Below are 22873 nucleotides of genomic sequence, written 5' to 3' on the forward strand. Positions count from 1 at the left end.
GCCGGCTTCGGCCTCCAGCAAAGGCTTCCGCTGCGGCACCCAGGTCCCGGAGCATCGCACGAACCTGAGCACCTCCCACGTTCCGGGCTCGCTTCCCTAGATCTCCCCGGCGAGTGCCTCGCTGCTCTTTCTTCACCCACTGCTAATCAACTGCGCACTCTCCCTTCAAACATCCAGCTGATTGGTAGCCGACCTCAGGATAGCGGTACGCGCACACACAAGCGCAGGGAATGGGCGCCAGGGGCCCATAGGTTCCCAGGGGATCCTTGCCCTTTACCGTTCATATCCTGGCTGGACCTGTTTCATACTCCAGGGTCTTGTACAAGAAACCTAATCCCACCGAGACTGTGTAAAACGGGGGAAATCCTTAATTGTTAGGGTTATCAGGAGTTTCACTTACGCAGGACGCGTTTTTTGTCTTGTATCCCGTACTTTGTCAGGATGCCTTACATGCCTGTACTCATCTTTTTGCAATCCATTACAAAAATTTTAGAGTTCTTTTTCCGCCGAGGCAATGTGAGCTTAAATCACTTAAATGGCAACAGCTGAAATATCTTACCTCCGCAACTAAAAAGATCTGAATAATCCCTATGTTCTTCCATAGGTTTAGCTGAGGGAAGACCAAAAGAAAGGACTAAAAATTAAAAGTACTTATTCATATTCAAAAAAAGGACTTTTCTTGGCTCAAGTTGCAAGCAGTGAACAAGTAACCACCATTGTTTAGAGATAACTTCGCATCAAAACACAGGCTCTGAAAATCAGCCAATCAGCGACAGCTTCACTCCAGTGGCTCTGCTTCTGAAAATCAGCCAGTCAACAACAGCTTCACTCCAGTAACTGCGCTTCTGAAAAGTTAGTAAATCAATGACAGCCCCCAAGGTTCTGAAAGTCAGCCAATCATTGACAGCTCCACGCTTTTAGACAACAGCCAATCCGCAAGTGCCTCGCTCGCAAGACCGGGCTTCAGAAGTTAGGTGGGTCTTCAGCTGCCTTGGTGACCACACTAACAGAGCTGGAAGTCGGTCGATAGGGACCTGGGTTCTCCCATTTCTGAAATACCTCCAATCCCCCAACGCAAGGCTTCCCAAAACATTATATATAAGATCAGCTCTGGTTTTGTTGAGGGTGGCTGTGGACTGTGACTTACAAGTACAGCTCTTCTTTGCAGGCAGAGAAGTTCATCTTTTTTCTGCATCAGATACTGAGTTCAAAAATTTTTTTAATCCAAAGTTTGAAATCCTTTAAGACTCAACTTCCAGCTACCATTAGTTATGAGTTTGGACTTGTGACAACTCAGTCTCAGCCGGGAGATTTATAAATACAACCTCTTCAAGTCTTGCTATGATTGCTATTACCACGTTCTTTACTTTTCTTTTTGAAGATTTTATTTATTTTTTAAAATATTTTATTTATTTATTTGACAGACCGAGATCACAAGTAGGCAGAGAGGCAGGCACACAGAGAGAGGGAAGCAGGCTCCCCCGCTGAGCAGAGAACCCCATGCAGGCAAGGCTCAATCCCAGGACCCTGAGATCATGACCTGAGCCAAAGGCAGAGGCTTGACCCTCTGAGCCACCCAGGTGCCCCTTGAAGATTTTATTTTTAACTAATCTCCAGACCCAGTGTGGGCCTGAACCCACAACCTGTAGATCAAGAGTCTCATGTGCCACTGACTGAGCCAGTTAGGTGCCTCCAGTTATTTATTTATTTATTTATTTTGCAATTCTATGGGTATGTTCACAAAATTGCGTAGTCACAACAACCAATTTTAGAACATTTTCATCACCCCAACAAGAAAACCTACACCTTTTATGAAAGCAGCCATTCCCCCATTTCTCTCCAATGGTCCCAGACGTAGGCAACGCTTAATCTTTCTCTCTCTCTATGGATTTGCCCATTCTCAACATTTCCTGTAAGCTGAATCATACAGAATATGGTCCTTTGTGACTTATTTCATTTAGCATAATGTTTGCAAGGTTCATCCATGTTGTAGCATGTGTAAGAATTTTTATGGTCAAATAACATTCTATTGCATGGATAAATCACGTTTTTTATCCACCTATCAGTTGATGTACATTTGAGTTTTTTCCACATTTTTACTATTTTATAGCTAATGTTGCTATAAGCATGAGTGTACAGGATCTAATGTGGACATATGTTTAAAGTTCTGTTGGGTATATTATCTAGGCATGAAATTACTGGGTCATATGGTAACTCTTTAACCTGTTGAGGATTCCCCCAAACTATTTTTTAAAGCAGTGCACCATTTACATTCTCACCTGCAATATATCTGAGTTCCTATTTCTTTAAATCCTTGCTAAAACTTATTATCCATCTTTTTGATTGATTATAACCATCTTAGTGGGTGTGAAGTCATATCTCATTGTGGGTTTGGTCTGCATTTCCATGATAGCAAATGATGTTGAGCATCTTTTCATTTATTAGCCATTTGTACATCTTATTGGAGAAATGTCTGTTCAGATCTGCTGCCCATTTTTTTCAAAGATTTTATTTATTTATTTGAGAGAGAGCATGAGTGGGGGACAGAAGCAGAGGGAGAAGCAGACTCCCGGTTGAACAGGGAGCCCCATGCAGGGCTAGATTTCAGGACTCTGGGATCATGAGCTGAGCCGAAGGCAGATGCTTAATGGAATGAGCTGCCCAGGTGCCCCTCTTTTGCCCACTTTTTATTTGGTTATTTCCCTTTTTCATTAAGTTGTAATAGTTTATATATTCTAGGTACAAGTCCCTTATCAGCTATATGACTTGCAAAATTTTTCTCCCATTCTGTGCATTGTCTTTACACATTCCTGACAGTATGCTTTGAAGCACAAAATTTTTAATTTTGATGATATCCAATTTATATATTTCTTTCTTTTTTTAAGTAGGGTCCATGCCCAATGTGGAACCCAGTGTGGGGCCTGAATCCCCATGACCCTGAGATCAAGACTTAAGCCGAGGAGCACTGGTGGTTCAGTCAGTTAAGTGTCTGCCTTCAGCTCAAATCATGATACCAGTGTCCTGGGATCAAGTCCTGTATCATGCTTCCTGCTCAGCAGAGTGTCTGCTTCTTCCTCTGCCTCTCCCCCCACACTTGTGTGTGTGCTCTCTCTCTCTCTCTCTCGAAAATAAATAAAGTCTTAAAAAAATAAAATCTTAGGGGTTCCTGGGTGGTGCAGTCAATTGAGCATCCGACTACTGGTTTTGGTTCAGGTCATGATCTCAGGGTCATGGGATTGAGCCCCACGTAGGCCTCTGTACTCAGCTTGGAGTCTGCTTGAGATTCTCTCTTCACCCCCCGCCCCTCCCACTTGTGTGCACTCTCTCTCTCTCTCTCATAAATAAATCTTTAAGATAAAATCAAATAAAATCTTAAGAAAAGAAAATGGTATAAAGTCAGATATAAACTAGCATATACTAACAGCTAAACATAAAAGATGTAATTCCTTTTGCCTGCCTCTCTGCCTACTTGTGATCTCTGTCTTTCAAATAAATTTTTAAAAAATCTTTAAAAAAATCTTTTTAAAAAAGATTTTATTTATTTATTTGACAGAGAGAGAGATCACAAGTAGGCAGAGAGGCAGGCAGAGGGGTAGGAGGAAGCAGGCTCCCCGCCGAGTGGAGAGCCCGATGCGGGGCTCGATCCGAGCACCCTGGGATCATGAAGGAAGAGCCGAAGGCAGAGGCTTTAACCCACTGAGCCACCCAGGTGCTCCATAAATTAATAAAATCTTTAAAAAAAAAACTAAATGCTTCATCTTTTCACAGCATCATCACGAATGCAAGTAATGACAATGCAGGGAAATTTTCCCTTTGTGCAATACTCTTCTTGTGAAAAGGTTCACTTGTAAGGCTCTTTTGAGTAAAATCCCTTCCAGATGAGACCTCAGAAACAAGAGCAAATTTTTGTAGACTCTCTGAGGTAGGAGTTAATAAGGAAAATTGTACTGCTTTTGGTGGAGATAACACAAATACAAATGTTGGTAGATATTGACAGACATTGTTTATTCAAAGTTGAAAGGAAAGCATGGGGGTGCCCGGGGGGCTCAGTCATCAAGCGTCTGCCTTCAGCTGAGTTCCTGATCCCAGGGTCCTGGGATCAAACCCTGCTGGGAAGGGAAGCCTGCTTTTCCCTCCCCCACACCCCCTGCTTGTGTTCCCTCTCTTGCTGTCTCTGTCAAATAAATAAATCTTAAAAAAAAAAAAAGAAGGTAAAGCATGAATGAGTCTATGGGAGCTGTTGGCTGTCTTGCTCATATTGTACGTGAGGCTGCTCTAACACCAGCTCTTATCCTTCCATTGCTTTGATGTAATTGTCATGAAATTGTTCTCTTCTGCCAGCGTTTATACAGTTCAAAGTGAACAATTAATGGATTTTTGTGATTTTGCTGGCACTGAATGTTCTTCGTTTCTCTCGTTGGCTCTCTTTAATAAGTGGAGTTGAGAGAATCCTCAATTTGTTTAAAGCACTGGAATCTTACTTTAATTCTTTAAAAAAGCTCCCAAATTCTTATCCATTTTAGGAATAATCCATTAAGGGAAACCCATTTATTTCTTTTTCATAGTATACAATATCTCCTTGGCAACAGAATCACGCAAACTGAAAGAAAAGTGTCATTGCAGCACCCCGTTGCTTAAGGGAACTCTTGAATGTATTAAAGGAATGACTGATGAATGAAAATTTATCCCTTTAAGTATCAAGGCTGTGCTTAAAAGGGACATTACTTATGAAAAGGAAGAGAAATTCTGAATTGAAGTGGATAATTCTTTTTTTTTTAAATTAACATATAATGTATTATTAGCCCCAGGGGTACAGGTCTGTGAATTGCCAGGTTTACACTTCAGGGCACTCACCATAGCACATACCTTCCCCAATGTTGAAGTGGATAATTCTTGAAATAGTTGTCATGGCTGCCTTTTGAAATGGATTTCATCTCATAAGGAATTTGATTCTTTTATAGGGATATTGCTAAATACTCCTATCTGACAGCATGGGAACAAGTGGAATCATCCTGTGTCGTATTGAAGAAGAAAGGAGTAAAAATTAATGACAATGTTGTTTTTTGTCAGGGGACAGTGTTTTAAAAAGTTATTGACTGGCAGGGCGCCTGGGGGGCTCAGTGGGTTAAAGTCTCTGCCTTCAGCTCAGGTCATGATCTCAGAGTCCTGGGATTGAGTCTCGCTTTGGGCTCCCTGCTCAGAGGGGAGCCTGCTTCCTCCTCCCTCTCTCTCTCTCTCTCTGCCTGACTTTCTGCCTACTTGTGATCTCTGTCTGTCAAATAAATAAATAAAATCTTTTAAAAAAAAAAGTTATTGACTGGGGCCCCTGGGTGGCTTAGTCAGTTAAGTGCTGGACTCTTGGTATTGGCTCAGGTCATGATCTCAGGGTTGTGAGACTGAGCCCTACATCTGGCTCTACACTCAACATGAAGTCTGCTTAAGACTCTCTCTCCCTGGCCCCACCCCCTCCACTGTCTCTCTCTTGAAATAAATAAGTAATAAATAAATCTTTAAAAAAAAAAGTTACTGGGTAAGAGATGCAACATAATACCGAAGATCAGAAAAGCAAGTCATGTTGTGAAAGATGGTATCTGCTTCAGCAAACCAAACTTGAAGAGCAGTTTTCAAGGTCGTTAACTTTATCCTAGTACCTGTTCAGTGTACTGGCCCATAATGCTAATGTTGAGCATGTTTTCTTATTAATGAATCGTCAATAGACAAAAGAACTAAAGAAGTTATATGTGACCATTGTAGAAGCTATGATACAAAGAAAATGAATATAGATTGCATCTGTAAGGAATTTCATAAGCAAATTCCACAAAACAAGTGACTATTTTTTAAAAGATTTTTATTTATTTATTTGACAGAGAGATCACAAGTAGGCAGAGCAGCAGGCAGAAAGAGAGGGGGAAACAGGCTCCCTGCTGAGCAGAGAGCCCAACGTGGAGCTCGATCCCAGGACCCTGAGATCATGACCTGAGCTGAAGGCAGAGGCTTAACCCACTGAGCCACCCAGGCACCCCAAAACAAGGAACTATTAAAAAGAAACAAAAGGTCAGAAAAATACAATTAAAGGAAGAAGTATATAAGTTACTTACAATTTATTTCCTTTAAATAACAAGTACCTTTCAGTATATATCCTATGCAATAGTTTTCTTTTATATCAATGTACATAGGCATAAACAATTAGCTATAATTCAAATTTAACAGGGGCCCCTGTTTTTTTATTGCTAAATCTGGCGACCCTCCTCATGGATGATCTGAGGTATTATATGTAATCCATTTAATTAGGGTCTTTGAAAAGTTTATCCCCAATAATCTTTTTTTTTAAAAGATTTTATTTATTTACTTGACAAAGACCACAAGTAGGCACAGAGGCAGGCAGAGACAGGGGGAAAGCAGGCTCCCTGCTGAGCAGAGAGCCCGACTGGGGGCTCGATCCCAGGATCCCGGGATCACAACCCGAGCCGAGCTGAAGGCAGAGGCTTTAACCCACTGAGCCACCCAGGTGCCCCAATAATCTTTTTTTTTTTTTTAATGGAGGTACAATTTCTCTAGAATAAAATGGGTAAGAAAATGTACAGTTCAATCAGTTTTGACGAAGTATATAGTTGTAGGATCATTCCTTCCCAGTCAGTACTCAGGACGTTTCCATGACCATAGGAAGTTTCCTGGGGCACCTTTGCAGCCAAATTCCCCACCCTGGCCCCAGGCAACCACTGATTAGATCCTAATAGCCATAGATTAGTTTTGTCTTCTTTTTAAATTTACATAAACAGAATCAGCATCATGATTTGAGATTGATTTAACTTGTTGTATGTATCGGTAGACTATTCCTTTTTACTGATGTATTTACTGTATTCCACAGTTTGGACATAACAATTTATCCATTTACTAGTTGATAGACATTTGAGTTGTTGAGTTTGGAGAAATTATGTACAAACTCCTATAAACATGTTAATTCTTCATGTGACCATATGTTTTAATTTTGCATGGGTAAATACTTGGGAGTAGAATTGCTGCATCAAAAGGTATGTGTATATTTATTTATCCTTTTTTTTATTTGTCAGAGAGAGAGAGAGAGAGAGTGCAAGCACAGGCGGGGGAGCACCAAGTAGAGGGAGAAGCAGTCTCCCTGCTGGACCAGGAGCCCAATGCGGGACTGATTCCAGGACCCCGTATTTATAAATCTTTATAAAAAGCCATCGGAATGCCTGGGTGGCTCAGGAGGTTAAGCATCTGCCTTGGGCTCTGGTCATGATTTCGGGGTCCTGAGATCAAGTCCCACATCAGGCTCCTTCCTCAGTGGGGAGCCTGCTTCTTCCTCTGCTGCTCCCCCTGCTTGTGCTCTTTCTCTGACAAATAAATAAATAAAATCTTTTTTTTTTAAATTTTTTTAAGATTTATTTATTTATTTATTTGACAGAGAAAGATCACGAGTAGGCAGAGAGGCAGGCAGAGAGAGAGAGAGAGGAGGAAGTAGGCTCCCTGCTGAGCAGAGACCTTATGCGGGACTCGATCCCAGAACCCTGAGATCATGACCTGAGCCGAAGGCAGAGGCTTTAACCTACTGAGCCACCCAGGTGCCCTAAATAAATAAAATCTTAAAAAAAATAAATAAAAAACCAACAGTTTTCCAAAGTGATTGTGCCATTTTACACTTGTAGTTGCTCCACATCCTCACTAACACTTACCAGAATCGATCTTTAATTTTAGCCATTCTCCTGGGTATGCAGTGATTTCCACTGCAGTTTTAATTTGCATTTTCCCCTAGTAATTAATAATGTGGGGTACCTTTTCATGTTCTATTTACTAGCTGAATTTCTTCAGCTGTGAAGTGACTTTCAAGTATTTTGTCCACTTTAAAAAATCGGTTTGTTTGTATTTTATTGCTGAGTTAAAGGAATTCTGTATGTATTTTGGATATGTATCATTTCTTGGAATATACACATCAGGTAAAGACACTCTCTGGTGCTCTAGTGGCTAAGATGCAATGGGAACATTTTCTCCCAGTTGGGGGTTGCATTTTCATTTTCTGAAGGGTGTCTTTTGTGGATGAGAATGTTATAATTTTCATGAAGTTTAATTTTTTTTCATTTATTTAAGAGGTAAATGTGGCTGGCTATGGTGTCTGGGAGTAGGGGAATAGCGTGAGTTACGAAGGCCTAGACCAGCTACGAGACCTTACCTGGATAAGGATTCCCCTTCCCCTCAATGCCTCAAATCAGAATCCTGAAGATGCAAAGTAATGAAAGTTTGAACACACTAAATTTTGAATTTTTCTAGCAAGGCTACTTCATAACTGCCTATGGCAGTCTGGAAGGCTACTCAGAAGTGACCTTGGTGCAGGGGGCCAGAGGATGAATGATAATAAAGAGCTATTATTCGAGAACAACGTGGTCTAAGCACCTTTCATGAACACTTTGGTGGTAGCCAACCTCCAAGATGGCCTCCAGTGATCCTCAGCTCCTTTATTCACACCGCAGTATGTAGTCTTCTCCAACACTGAATCATTTCTGACCTGTGAGCACCAGAGTTTGGCAAAAGTCACACTGTATGACTTCCAAACCTTGGTCATTAAGGATATATGCACCTGTTCTAGAGAGAGGCAGCTGCCATTCTGTGAGGACACTCAAGAAGCTCTATTAAGAGGCACCTAGGTGGCTCAGTCAGTTAAATGTCTGCCTTCTGCTCAGGTTATGAACTCAAGATCCTGGGATTGAGCCCCAGGTCAGGCTCCTTGCTCAGCAAGGGGAGTCTACTTCTCCCTCTCCCTCTGCCCCCGTGCTTGTGCTTCTCTCTCAAATAAATAAAATATTAAAAAAATAAGCTATGTTAAGAGACTTACATGGTGAGAAACTGAGGCCTCCTGTCAAAACCCAACATCAACTTGACAGTCACGTGACTGTGTCATCTTGGAAGCACATCTTCCAGCCCGTGAAACCTTCAGATGACTACAGCCTCAGTTGACATCCTGACTGCAGCATCTCAGAGAGCCAGTGGTAGAAAACAATCTGCTCCTGAATTTCTGACCCACAAAAACTGCTTCAGGTAATAAATGTGGTTTTGTTGTTGTTATTGTTGTTGTTACAAGTCACTGCAGTTAAAACAAAACAAAACAAAAAACAAGTCACTGCAGTTGGGGGTAATTTTTAATGCAGCAATAGATAACTAATATATCTCACTATAATTTTAAAAGATAAGAATTAGGGATATTTCCTATATACAAATAACAAAACTGAGCTTCAGAAAGATTAAGTGGCTTGCCCAAATAAGTACCAGAACAGGTTTTTCCCTTGACAAATAATTTAAAAATTTTCACAATTTCCATAGAGAAACAATAAAGAGAAACATCATAGCTCAGATGGCAAATCTCCTCAGCCCTCCTTGAACATATTTTTAAAAAGATTTTATTTATTTATTTTTTAAAAGATTTTATTTACTTATTTGACAGACAGAGATCACAAGTAGCAGAGAGGCAGGCAGAGAGAAAGGGAAGCAGGCTCCCTGCTGAACAGAGAGCCCGATGTGGGGCTCGATCCCAGGACCCTGGGATCATGACCTGAGCTGAAGGCAGAGGCTTTAACCCACTGAGCCACCCAGGCGCCCCTTAAAAGATTTTATTTATTTGAGAGAGAGAGAGAGAGCATGGGGTGGGAGAGAGAATCTCAAGCAGACTCTGCACTGAGCACAGAGCCCTTACAGGCTCACAGCCCTGAGACCATGGACCTGAGCCAAAAAGGAGAGTCTGATGTTCAAACTGACTGAGCTACCCAGGTCCCTAAACCTCTTTTATTCTTCCCCAGTGTTCCATCATCATTTCTCACAAACCCTCAGGCCTGACCAACTTCATATCCCCTCATTTGGCAGTGTTCACTAAGCAAAGCAAATGCTGGCTACATTAGAACTGAGTTTTGATTCTAGCTCTGTCTTTCCCCATTGCCCCTTTCCTAATCACCGTGTTCTAGAATCGTTTTCTAGGAAGAGAATAAGGGAAGGGCATTAGAGGCAGAGAAAACAATGAATGCAAAGAAGTGAGGGTTTGACAGAAACTGGCTGCTTCTGAGGGAGCAGATGGACAGTGGTTCGATGTGGGTAGAGATAAGACTTCCTGGAAAAGGAGGTGGTGGGTGAGGCAGGAAAGGAGCTGGTAGTCAGTGTGGAGAAACCTATAGGCCAGGCCAACAATTTTGGATTTTTCTACAGGAAAAGACTTTAGGCGGGTGAAAGACTTGTTTTTTTCCCGGAGTTTTCAAAAGACCCTTTGGTGGTTTAGCAGACACTGCTGGTGCTCCTTGGCATGTACCACTTCCCTGCATGTTGGCCCACCTTCCATATCAGCAGGCTGTTATAAATACCCTGAGTTCTTGCTCCCTATGTAGGATGACTCCAAGGCACATACTCCACAGTGTTTCTGAAGGCTCCTCAGTAGGACTGAACTTCTGTTGCCCACAGTGATTACTTGCTTGAGAATGGACACTTCATTGGCTGCTTTCCTTGCCTGGAATCTCTTCCCCACTCTCCAGCTGGGTTTTCCTGGTATTATCTCCCAAAATAGGTACTTGTGTTCAAATTCTTATCTCAGGATTTCCTTCTGAGCAAGAGGAAAAGGAGGACTACAAAATGAAACAGATGTATTAGGAGGTAATACAGCCCACGTTTATTCAAATGCTCACGACAATGTTAATTTCTCCCAAATTACTCTATGAGCTAAATGCAATGTCCAACAAAATCCTAACAGGATATTTTTAATGGAACTTAACTGATCTCTATGGTCATTAACAGCAAATCTAGTTATGGAAGAGAAGAACAAGGAGAGGGACCTTGCCCTACCAACTAGTTGGATTTGTTATAAAGCTATTAGTAAAGATTTATTCTAAAGCTATCATAATGGCACAGGGAGAGGAAAACAGATCGAAACATATATGAGACCTCACTGTGTAATAAACAGGGTATGACAAAGCATGGGGGAATCGGTGGACTATTCAATAATCAGTGCTGAACAACTGACTACCATTTGCAAAGAATTAAATCTTAGTGTGACATAATTACAATATAAACTGCAGATAATTTAAATATGAAAAATGGAAACTTCAAATTATTAGAGAATATTTTTATAATTCAGGGAAAGGGAAGGATTTTTTAAAAAGACAAAAACTGGAAATCTACAGAAAAGACAGATATATTTGATCAAATCAAAACTTAAAACATATGTACAACACGTGGTCACCATCCATGCTATATAACATGGGTGTAACCTGAAAGGATTATGCTAAGTGAAAGATGCCAGTTGCAAAACATTGCATATTGTAGGATTCCATTTTTTAAAAAGATTTTTATTTTATTGTATTTATTTGAGAGAGAGAGAGAGAGAGAATGAGAAAGAAAGCATGAGCAGGGAGAGGGAGAAGCAGACTTTCTGCTGAGCAGGGAGCCCAATGCAGGGCCTGATCCCAGGATCCACCCCGACCCAAGGCAAAGGCAGATGCCCCACTGAGTGAGCCATCTAGGCAGCCCAAAATATTTATTTATTTATTTGAAAGAGAGAGAGAGAAAGAGCATAACTAGGGTGGGGAGGGGCAGAGGGAGAAAGAGACAAGCAGACTCCCTCTTGAGTGGGGAGTCCCATGCAGGGCTGGAGCCCAGAACCCCAAGATCATGACCTGAGCTGAAAGCAAGACTCAGACACTTAACTGACTGAGCCACCCAGGCGCCTCTGTATGATTCCATTTTTATGAAAGTTTCAAAGTAAGCAAATCTATAGAGACAGAGGGAGATTAGTAGTTGCCAGGGGCTGGGAGGAGAGGGAGAATGAACAGTGACTGCTAATAACTATAGGATTTTTTTTAGAGATGATGAACATCCTCTAAAATCAGACTGTGGTGATGGCTGCACAACTCTGTGACTCTAAAACCCAATGAATTGTACACTTTAAATGGGTGAATTCTATGGTATGTGAATTATTTCTCAATAAAGCTTTTTTTTTTTAAAGGCAAGACACACACTGGGAGGAGATATTTGCAATGAATATCACTGACAGATTGTATCAAAGAATTCTATAAAGCAATAAAAATGACAAACTACCCAATATAAAAATGCACAAAGAGGTGGCAATTCAAAGATGCAGAAACTCAATAAACATACATAAGTTTGCTCAACATCATTAGGAATGAGGGAAAGGAAAATTAAAATAATGAGATACTATCATACCCATTAATTTGGAAAATAATATTTTTGGGGGGGAGGGAGCAATATTTAAAAGCTTGACATTATTTTGTGTTGCCAGAATATGGAAAAATGGAAACTCTTACACACTTTTGGTGGGAGTATAAAATGATATAACCACCTTGGACAGCAATTTAATAATATTTAGTAAAGTAGAAGATGTTTGCATGTCTGTATAAGCCAACAACCCTATTTCTAAAGAAACTCTTTTTTTTAGGTGTGGTGGTTTTGTTTTGTTTTGTTTTGTTTTTTATCTCTACACCCAATGTGGGGCTTGAACCCACAACCCCAAGATCAAGAATCACATGCTCTTCTAACTGAGCCAGCCAGGCACCCCTTAAGAAACTCATATGGGAACACATGAACTAAGTCCAAAGATGTTTATAGCACATTGTTTGTAATAGTAAAGTTTGGGACAGGGGATTTAATATCCATCAATAGGGGATCAAATATGAAATATGAATCAAATGTGGAATATTCATTCACTGTTATTCAATTAAATGAATATGAATAAGTCTCAGAAATACAGAGTTCAATGAGCTACAAAAGAATATTTGCAATATAACACCTGTATTAGAATTCTCCAGAGAAACCATACATATAAATGTATACTCATATATATATGTATGTATATACATACACACACACACACATAAATGAACTATTACGAGGAATTGGTTCATGCAGTTAATGGAAGCTAAGAAGTCTCACGATCTGCTGTCTGCAAGTTGGAGGCCCAGACCCTGGTGGCATAGTTCCAGCCTGAGTCTGAGGTCTGAGAATCAGGAGAGCTGATGGCTTAAAAATTCCAGTCTCAGAGCAGAAGACTGATGTCCTAGCTCATTCAGCCAGGTAGAGTGAATTCTTCCTCCATCTTTTGTTCTGTTGGGTCTCTCAATGGATAGGATGATGCCCACCCACATTGGGGAGGGCAATTTTCTTCCCTCCGTCTACTGATTACAATGTTAATCTGGTCTAGAAACACTCTCACAGACACACCTAAAATTATTATGTAACCAAGTATCTGGGCAACCTGTGACCCAGTCTAGTTGAGACCACTGATGTAAATTAAAATAAACATAGTGTGAAATGATACTTTGTATATTGCAGCAAAAGTATAAAAACATGACAGTTGCGGGGTGCCTGGCTGGCTCATTTGGGAAAGCATGCGACTCTTGATCACCTGGCTGTGAGTTCAGGGCCTACCTTGGGTACTGAGTGTACTATAAACAAATAAGTCCTAATATTAAAAGAAACAAACAAAAAAACATGATAGTTGCTGTTTTTGAGACAGGGGAAGGTAAATTTGGTGTATACATCATCTACAGTGTTGTAGTTCTTTGAAAGAAGATTTGATTCAAATAGGACAAAATATCAGCATTTGTCCATTTAGGTGAGTGGTACCAGGTATTTATTATACAAACTTTTGTTTTCATCATACACTTCACTATGAAAATATAAACTTCCCCACAGAAAATGGACAAATGAGGGGCACCTGCGTGGCTCAGTGGGTTAAGCCTCTGCCTTCAGCTCAGGTCATGATCTCAGTGTCCTGGGATCGAGCCCCGAATCGGGCTATCTGCTCAGCAGGGAGCCTGCTTTCCTCTCTCTCTCTCTCTGCCTGCCTCTCTGCCTACTTGTGATCCCTCTCTGTTAAATAAATAAAATCTTAAAAAAAAAAAAAGGAAAATGGACAAATGATACAAACAGGAAATTTACAAAGGAAGAAATACAAATGGCCAAAAAGAAAAAAAAAGATGAAAATGTGTTCAGCCTGACCAGAAATCCAGGAAAGGAAAATTAAAACAACTATAAGATCGATTTTTGCTTATAAAATTAACTTATCCTAAAAAAATAATAGCCAGTATAGAGAAATGAACTTTCTGATACCTGCTGAATAGAGTACAAATGGGCATAGTCTTGCTGGAGGGGGCTTTGGCAAAATATATGTAACAGGTTTTCAAATCCATTTTTAATTTGACTTGAATGTTAGACTGATTAGGGTTATACTATGCTGTGAATAAGTTTACCCTTTAAAAGTTAACCCTGTAAAAGTTAAAACCACTAAAACAGTAGTTTAACCTGGGTAGAAGATTGTATCTTCCTATATCTCATGGCAATCTGAGAAACCAGGGCCCCTTCTAACTTACGGTTCTGCCGGCCTGCATTTCCCAGGTCACCTCACAGCGCCTAATGGTTGTTCCTGTACCAGCCATCGGATATGCATTCAATCCAGCAGAGTGGGGGGAAGGACAAAGGAGCAAAGGGCGACACTGGCTTTCTCCTCAGGAAGCTTCCCAATGACAGTTTGCCTTCATGTGGTGTTCAGAACCTCATTAAAGGGCCACACCTCGTTAGAAAGGAGTCTGAGAAATTTAATTTTTATTCTGGATCAGCGAGATTATCTTGTCCGTTTCTCTTTTCGGTAAAGGAAGGGGGAAAATGGAAAGAAGCAGCAGTATTTGCTCTGTGTATGCGAAGAAAACATTGTAATTTTATTTTCATATGGTCTCTCACACACGCTCTGTTAGATGATGTTGGCATCCCTGCCAGATCCCATAACCTAGCTAGCACACCGAATCCTAGTTGGAGTTAGTTTTGATCTCAGATCATAGCTGCACCCTTCTTCAGAGAATTGCCTTTGGCCTAGAGTTGCCGCCTCACAAAGAAATGCCTGGGAGCTTATACCCGCCCCAGGGAAGAGGGAGACAACCAGGATTTACTGACACAGGGGTAAAAAAGCCTAGCTCTTGCCTCAAGGAGAATAACTCTGTGATAGGATTCTCACTCCAGAGCTCTCCAGTGGAATTAGGCTGAAACCAGACCCGAGCTGAGGTCCCATTCTTTACTCTCTCCCTGATACACATTCTTCATTCCTGATCTTCTTCCTCCCCCACCCCTTTTTTTTAATCCTTGTTTTACCTCCTGACATGTTTCTCCTGAGAACACTTTCTCAATAAATTAGGTACACAAGAATCCCCACCTTAACCTCTGCTTTTAGGGGAACTTGACCCAAGACAAGTCTCATCTACTGGGTAATAGGAAAAAAATGAAGTTTGTCCTGTTGAGCAAACTTAATCTAATATAATTATTTGGACAGTTCTTTTAGGTTATGCCTAGTTCCTAGAATAGAATGGATTGTTATTCCCAGTCCTTTATTCCTTCCCTGACAAACTTATTCATTCCTTCCCCATGGACTTTGGACTTGGCTATGAGACTTATGTTGGTCAACACGATGTTAGTGGATATGAAAAAAGAGGCTTTAAAGATTTTATTTGAGAGAGAGTGGAGAGAGAGAGAGAGAGAGTGCTAGCAGGGGTAGGGGTATAGAGAGAGGGAGAGAATGTCAGGCACATTCTGTGCTGAGCGTGGATCCCGAGGCGGGGCTCAGTCTCACAACTCTGAGATCATGACCTGAGCCAAAACCAAGAGTTGGACCCTTAATCGATGAGAATAGAGCCTTTATTTTTGTAGGACTGACTGATTGATTGGTTGACTGATTTGACAGAGAGACAGAACACGAGCACGGGGAACAGGAGAGGGAGAAGCAGGCTTCCCACTGAGCAGGGAGCCCAAAGTGGGGCTCTATCCTAGGACCCTGGGATCATGACCTCAGCTGAGGTCAGACACTTAACTGACTGAGCCACCCAAGTGCCCTCTTTATTTGAGAGAGAGAGAGCAAGAGCGAGCGCACATGAGCAAGAGGCACAGAGGGAGGAGACAGAATCCTAAGCAGACTCTGAGCCAAGTGTGGAGTCCTGACATGGGGCTTCAACCCATGACCCTGAGATCATGACCTGAGCAGAAACCAAAGGTCAGACACTTAACCAATTGTGCTACTCAGGTGCTCTGAGAAAACAGGCTTTAAATGTGAGCATGGTTTGGCTTGGCCTTTTGCAATCATGTCTTCTGTCATGAGAAGAGCATATCATAGTAACTGCTGGTCCCAGAACAAGGAGACTTGTGGAACTGACTTGAACTGTACCCATGGCCTGGAGCTAAGTCCAGCTGACCCTAATTGAAGTCAGTAGCGCTGCAACTGAACCTCAAACCTACGAATCTAAACGTTGTTGTTAAAAGTCATTGTATTTTGAGATTGTTTATTGTAGGGCAGAAGCATGACTAAAATAATCTTTTTAGGGATGAATGTTCAGATTCTTAAGTTTTTATATCCATCCTGTTTTCAAAGAAGATAACTGGATGACCAGTGGGAGGTGGACTTCTCTCTTACCTGCTGACATCCATAGCTGAAAAAACCCATTTTCTTTCTCAGTTTGAGGTGGGTCTGGTGACTTAGTGTCTTGTTGGCTTTTGCTTCCCCTTTGGACACCTCTGAGTCCCTGTCCTACCTCCTCTGCCCCTCTCCTTAGTGATCTTCTAGCCAGCAGCTCTTCTTGCCCTATGCAGACCCTTACCCCCAAGCCCCCCACACCCAGCTCTTAGCAAGCATTTGCTAGCTAATACATGGGAATTACAAGAACCCAGTAAAAACTGTATCCCTGCTTGGCCCCTCTGCCCACTGCTCTGAACCAGGTTCAAGCAGGTTCAAGCATCACTCTTCTACATGGCTTTCTCCTAGAACCCCAATGTGGAATGGAGTGATTCCTCCTGCTTTGGGGGCCTCACTGAATTCTCAAACTGTCTCTTCCTCCTGACTGAAGTCTAGAATGGAGAGACTAAGGCTCATGCATTCCACATCCTCTCTCTGTGGCCCCTCTCTCCTCTTCTTCTTCATAATACCTTCAGGCCAAGGCCTAGGTTTTGAAAGCATACTATGGAAGTAATGCTCCAATCTGGTAGTTCTTGATATATCAAATGAAAGCTATGGGAATTTAGAAAATTATTTCCCTTTTAACAATGCCTTCCTTTGAAGTCTACTGATTTGCAGCAAAACACCCCTGGGTATGTCCAAAGATGAAAAAAATAATCTTCTTTGCTTATTTCCTGCAATAAATCAAATCCTCACCACCACGCTAATCCGATGGAAGAATTGTGGTAGACATGGCCAATTTGCTGCCCAGATCCCCCTTCAAGGAAGGACTTGCTGCCCAGCTGCAGACAGCATGGTCAGCAGCCAGCCATAGCTCCTTCAGGGTCTGCGTCAGCCATAGACAGCTGATTCTTCCAAGGTCATGCCCTTCCTAAGGCAGCCTACCTAGACTAGAGACTGGGTCCGATGGCGGGTACACAGGCCTGGCTTTTTTGGTTCAATGTGGGACACTGTGGGGAAAGGTCATCGAAAAGATATGATCACCAGTTTGCCCATGAACTGGACCTTGGCAAGGCTCCTCCCCCCTTCCCTAGTCCTTGGAATAGGTTCCACTTGCCTTTCAGGCTCCCAGAGATTACTCCAAGAACATAGCCTTGAGATAGTGATGTGGCGTTGAGAATGCGTGCATGGTACATGTGACTGAACCCACTTAAGGCCTCGGTATAAACTTAGAAGATTTGGTGAGCAGGTGTGGGGATCTATTTGTCTTGCTGCTGCTCAAGACAAACCTTGTTAAGTTCCTTTGCTTATTAAAACTGCCTCCTGTCAACTTGGAGTGGCCTGCCTCTTTCTGTGGTCTCTCTCTGCCCTCTGCATTTGGGGGACAGTTTCAGATTATAGCTGGGATGCTCCCAAGGTCATAAACCAACACACTCTACTGGGCAGTACTCATTCAGAAGCTCTCTACTGGACTGGCTGAGGCTTCACTAGGCCTGCACCACAGTTTGACTTCTTCCTCTTCCCAGTCTGGCTTCTCTCTCCCTTTTTTCTTTTTTTAAAGACTTTATTTATTTGAGGGAGAGTGAGAGAGAACATGCACAGAGGGAGAAGCAGACTCCCCACTGAGCAGGGAGCCTGATGTGGGACTCGATCCCAGGACCCTGAGATCATGACCTGAGCCAAAGGCAGATGCTTAACTGACTAAGCCACCTAGGGACCCTTCTGTCTCCTTTCCTATAATAAATATCCTGCACCCCAAATTCCATCTCAGAATCTAATTCCAACCTATGATATGGACACTTTGGGCTGCACATAAAGATCCTGATACATATAAGGGAGTATTCTTTAGTCTCAAAAAGGAAATTCTGACACCTGTTACAGCATGGATGGATGTTGAGGACCTTAAGTCAAGTGAAATAAGCCAGCCACAAAAAACCAAATACTGTATGATTCTACTTATATGAGGGACCCCAAGCAGTCATAGAGAAAGAAGGTCAAGTGATGGTTGCTAGGGTCAGGGGAGAGGGGGATATGGTGAGATACTGTTTAATAGGTATAGAGTTTTAGTTGGGTAAGATAAGAACCATTGTTGAGATGGCTTTTGTGATGGTTGTACAACAATGTGAGTGTAGTTAAGGCCACTGGACTACACACTTATAACTGGTAAATTTTATGTTATGTATATTTTATGTTATGTATATTTTATCACAATAAAAAACTGGCTTTAAAAAGTCAACTGTATAATAAAAAAATAAAAATAAAAAAACGGGACTTAAAAAAATGGGACTTAAAAAAAATAAAAAAAAATAAAAAGTCAACTGTAAATCAAAGCACTACACACCAAAGGCAAGTTTATGAAATGTAAGGATGGCTAAATGTAAGGAAATCTTGGTGAGATGCTGAAAGCCTAAAGGACTTTCAGTCTAAAGGACTTAGTCTAAAGTCTTTAGGACTATCCTGTAAGAAAGTATGCTCAAGGTGTATTTCAGCAGCTTTAGCACAGAACGACTTTGGCACTGGACACACTTAACAAAAACTAAGAAATGGGGCAGAGACCATGCTCACTCATTTCATATGACAGAGGCCTGGATGGTGACATATCTAGGCGGAAAACTGAGGATGCTGAGAGACTGTACCAGTCTTCCCTGGTCCCTTTCAGAATACAGGGGAGGCTGTGGTAGAAAGGAACTGAAAGTTTCAAAGTGTTGATTGTGTCCATTAAATAAGCCATCATGTTTAAAATCACTATGACAGCATAATGCACAGGGCCCTGGTTTTACCTGATTTTCCTAAAAATAAATCAGTGTTTGGGGCAACTGGGTGGCTCAATAAGTTAAGCATCTGACTTTTGGTTTTGGCTCAGGTCATGATCTCAAGGTCGTGGGAATGAGCCCCATGTCGGTCTCTGCATTCAGCGCAGAGTCTGCTTGTCCCTCTTCCTGCCCCTCTGCCACTCTCCTGTCCCCTCTCCCTCCCCATTTGCTCCCCTCCCCACTCATGGGCTCTCTCTCTCTCTCTCTCAAATAAAATAAATAAAATCTTAAAATAATAGATCTGGGTTCACATTTGTGGTAGAACTATTAAGTGACCTGTGTCCATCTCCATCCATGACATTTGTCAGTCACGTTGGTAATGATGCTAAGTGTAAGCCACTGGTCAAGATGGTGACCACCAAATCTCTCCATGGTAAAGGTACTTTTTCCTCTTTGCAATTACTAAGTATTCTTTGGGTAATACTTTTAATTATTTTTTTAAAGATTTTATTTATTTATTTGACAGACAGAGATCACAAGTAGGTGGAGAGGCAGGCAGAGAGAGGAAGGGAAGCAGATTCCCCGCTGAGCAGAGAGCCCGATGCGGAGCTCGATCCCAGGACCCTGAGATCATGACCTGAGCCAAAGGCAGAGGCTTTATGAGTAATACTTTTAGATCTTTTGATTATCCTTTTTCTCAACCCCTTTCACTGTAATGGTTTTATCTTCCATTGATGAGTCCTGTCTGAATGGGAATTCTATTACTAGAATGTATTTATAAAATGATCTTTGCATTTCTATCATTCCTTCTACATTGGTTAGTTGGCATTCTTCTATGAAGAACTTTCCTTTCTACGCCCCCTAAAATGTTTTGTGTTAACATCAAGATAAATGAATAGATTTATTTTCATTCAATATATTATAACCCATCTGGTGCATTACTCATTTGAGGCTGGTGTTGCCCCAAGTCTGACATAAAATGTAGATTCCAAGGTACTTACTCCATCTTCTGGGGGTGGAGTCTGGGATTGTGCATTTATAACTGGCTCCCCCTAGTGCTACTTGTGCCCATTCAAGTTTGAAAAGCTGAGGTGAAGCCCTTCCAAAAGATCATCTGGGCAGTTTATTTTAACAGTGGCCTCACACCCACAAGGCAATGCACTTAAAACTTGAAAAGGTTACTCTTCTGAGTCAAAAAAGGCCAAACTACCAGCAAACAAAAGTCTGCCTTCCATGAATGGGTAGGAATGAGTAAGAAGTGGGTGGAGAGGTTAGGAGACAAGATACCTAATTCTTGCAATGTTACAGTAGTTTTTCTGAATAATAGGAACCATTTGCTTCCATCCACAAAGGTAGGGAGCTCTTTGATATTTGAAACCAAATACTGATATAATCAGGAAAAGGCCTACATCAATGCTGGCAAACAGAATATTTGAATACACACTGTTATTCCTGCTGAGAACTCCCAACAAAATCCAGAAAAGATATGAAATAGGAAAAGTAATAAGTCTACAGAAGCATCAGGAAGCTGAAAAACCAAAAGGCCAGGTGTTTCAAGAAAGTCTTGGAAGACAGAACAGAAAGAAATGTGTGGTTAAAAAAAGGGGAATTGTGCTGAAGCATTTTTGCCTGCTTCCTTCCCAAGCCTCACTAAAATAACAGTAAATTAGGGGGAAAAAAAAAAGAAAGAAAGAAAAGAGCACAAACCCCACAAAGATAAAAAGAACAGGTACTGAGGCGGCAAGACCAGGCTAGTGATGTCAATAATACATTACATGTTCTTACCTGAAGTAGGGGAGAAAGAGAACTTGAGTCTACAAGTGGAAAAGAGGCAAAGTTATGGTTGACTGCTTCCCAGTACTTTGAAAAACACCTTCACAAATCCTGTTTAATGGAAGTAGAACCTCCTGTCCTGGGGAATGTAATTCATTACCACAATGTATCTAATGGATCCACAGCAAGAGGGAAGGGTCAGTTTTATGGTCGTATATAGTTACAATTTAACTTTAGAAACCAGTGGGTTCTGTGGTGTTATAGGCTGCTGCATGGGTAAACACTGAATTTTAATGCCCTGTTGAAAGTTAACTAGTCTTGAATCATACCTAGCAAATTGTCTTTGGAATTCCTTTCATTAACCTTATGTTTGTTTGTACACACACACACACACACACACACACACACACTTCTGTTTTTCAAGCATCAGCAAACCACTTTTTAAAATTTTTTTTAACCTGCTGGTTCCTTCCTTAAGGAGTTAAATAAAATTTTGATATATGTTCACAATCTCTTGGTTTCAGAACTTTGCTGTTTCAACATTGCTTTCAGTTTTCTCTGTTGTGCCAGGTAGATGGAAGGGAACCAACAAGAGGAAAACCAATTTGTACTTCAGTACCCCCAGAGAGGCTCAGAGACTAGAAATACCACATAGCTCTGATGTCACAAGTGAGGGCTTGAGCTGGAACAGGAAGACATAGCTGAAAATCTTGGTCTTTCTCTATCAGGACAGAAAACTAGAATTTGCCATTTGGAAAGGTTGGACCTCAAAGCTCTCACTTTAGGGAGATCAGGTACAGCAGAAAATGAAGCTGTTGGAGTGGACACTGGGGAATGGAGTGTAGTCCGCATTATGAATGGAGAGCCTGGCATTATCCCCCACTCTGAGCCAGATAGATTCCACCACTCTCCATTCTTTCCCTTCCACTCACATAAAAGCTCCCTGCCAGCAGGTAGAAGATAAGAAGTGCCTTGGCTAGAGAAATTGACAAGTCCAGAGAAAAATACTTTCAGAAATTGGCATTTTGCGGGGATTCTTCCAATGAAACTTCTAGGTCTCCCTTAGTCTATGAAGCCACAATCAATAAACACCTACAAACACAAGGCTCTAGTTCTTGCGCATATGAACAGAGGGCCATAGGTCACCTAACATGGAAAGCTGTTAACTTGGAAATCAGAGACTTGAACAAATGGAAAAAAAATGAACTTGAGGAAACAGAGAAAATGACAAGGAGCAGGAAAGAATTTGTAACAATCTACTATAATTAATATTCCCAGAGAGATTAGAGAAGATCTTATATCCGTGAAACAAGATTAGGATGCTATATATAAAAAAAGGAACATTTAACGAGCATAAAAAAAGATTTTAGACAATAAAAGGTTATAGCAGAAACTTTTTTAAAGACTGAAAGTTTAAAAGATGACATTGAAAAAAATCTCCCTTGGAGGTACCAAGGCTATTACTGTGCAAAGGAGATTCAGCTGATCTCTTGGGGGAGTTCTGATGCATAAAGTGCACTGCAGAATTGTCTACCCCACCTTCCCATGAGGCAGAGGAGTGGTCTTCTGTATTTCCTTTTAGATGTGGAACACCCCCTGGTGGAAGGGGATAATATCTCAGTCAAATCGGCCCCCACCTTCTGAGGGCAATTCTCTGAAGAAAAATGCAGCAGCAAGCCTCTAGTGGCAGCACTCACCTGAACTGCAGGATGGGTGCACTGGCCAGTAAAGGGGAATCTGACTGGGGCACCTACAGTGTCTACTACAATGACTACAATGACTGGGTCTTCTGGGGTCATTCGTATGCCCTGTGACAGGGGAGAGAGACCTTTTGGGGGAGAGTCCCCCCAGAATCATATGTAATGGGAGAAGGGTGATTCTGAAAAGCAGAACCAGATACTGTCGGCATTTT

At 41.5% G+C, this 22873-nt stretch overlaps 1 long non-coding RNA gene across 1 annotated transcript in view; it reads right to left on the reverse strand.

The window, feature by feature from the left end:
* Positions 1-7893: 7893 nt before the first annotated feature.
* Positions 7894-22873, reverse strand: part of LOC308349303 — a 29258-nt gene continuing 14278 nt past the window's right edge. The window contains exon 3 of the long non-coding RNA XR_013967437.1: positions 7894-10616. This is a non-coding gene — a long non-coding RNA (uncharacterized lncRNA). The remainder of the gene's footprint in view (positions 10617-22873) is intronic.

This window comes from Martes martes (genome assembly GCF_963455335.1).
Source record: "Martes martes genome assembly, chromosome: 9".
Classification (NCBI taxonomy): domain Eukaryota; kingdom Metazoa; phylum Chordata; class Mammalia; order Carnivora; family Mustelidae; genus Martes; species Martes martes.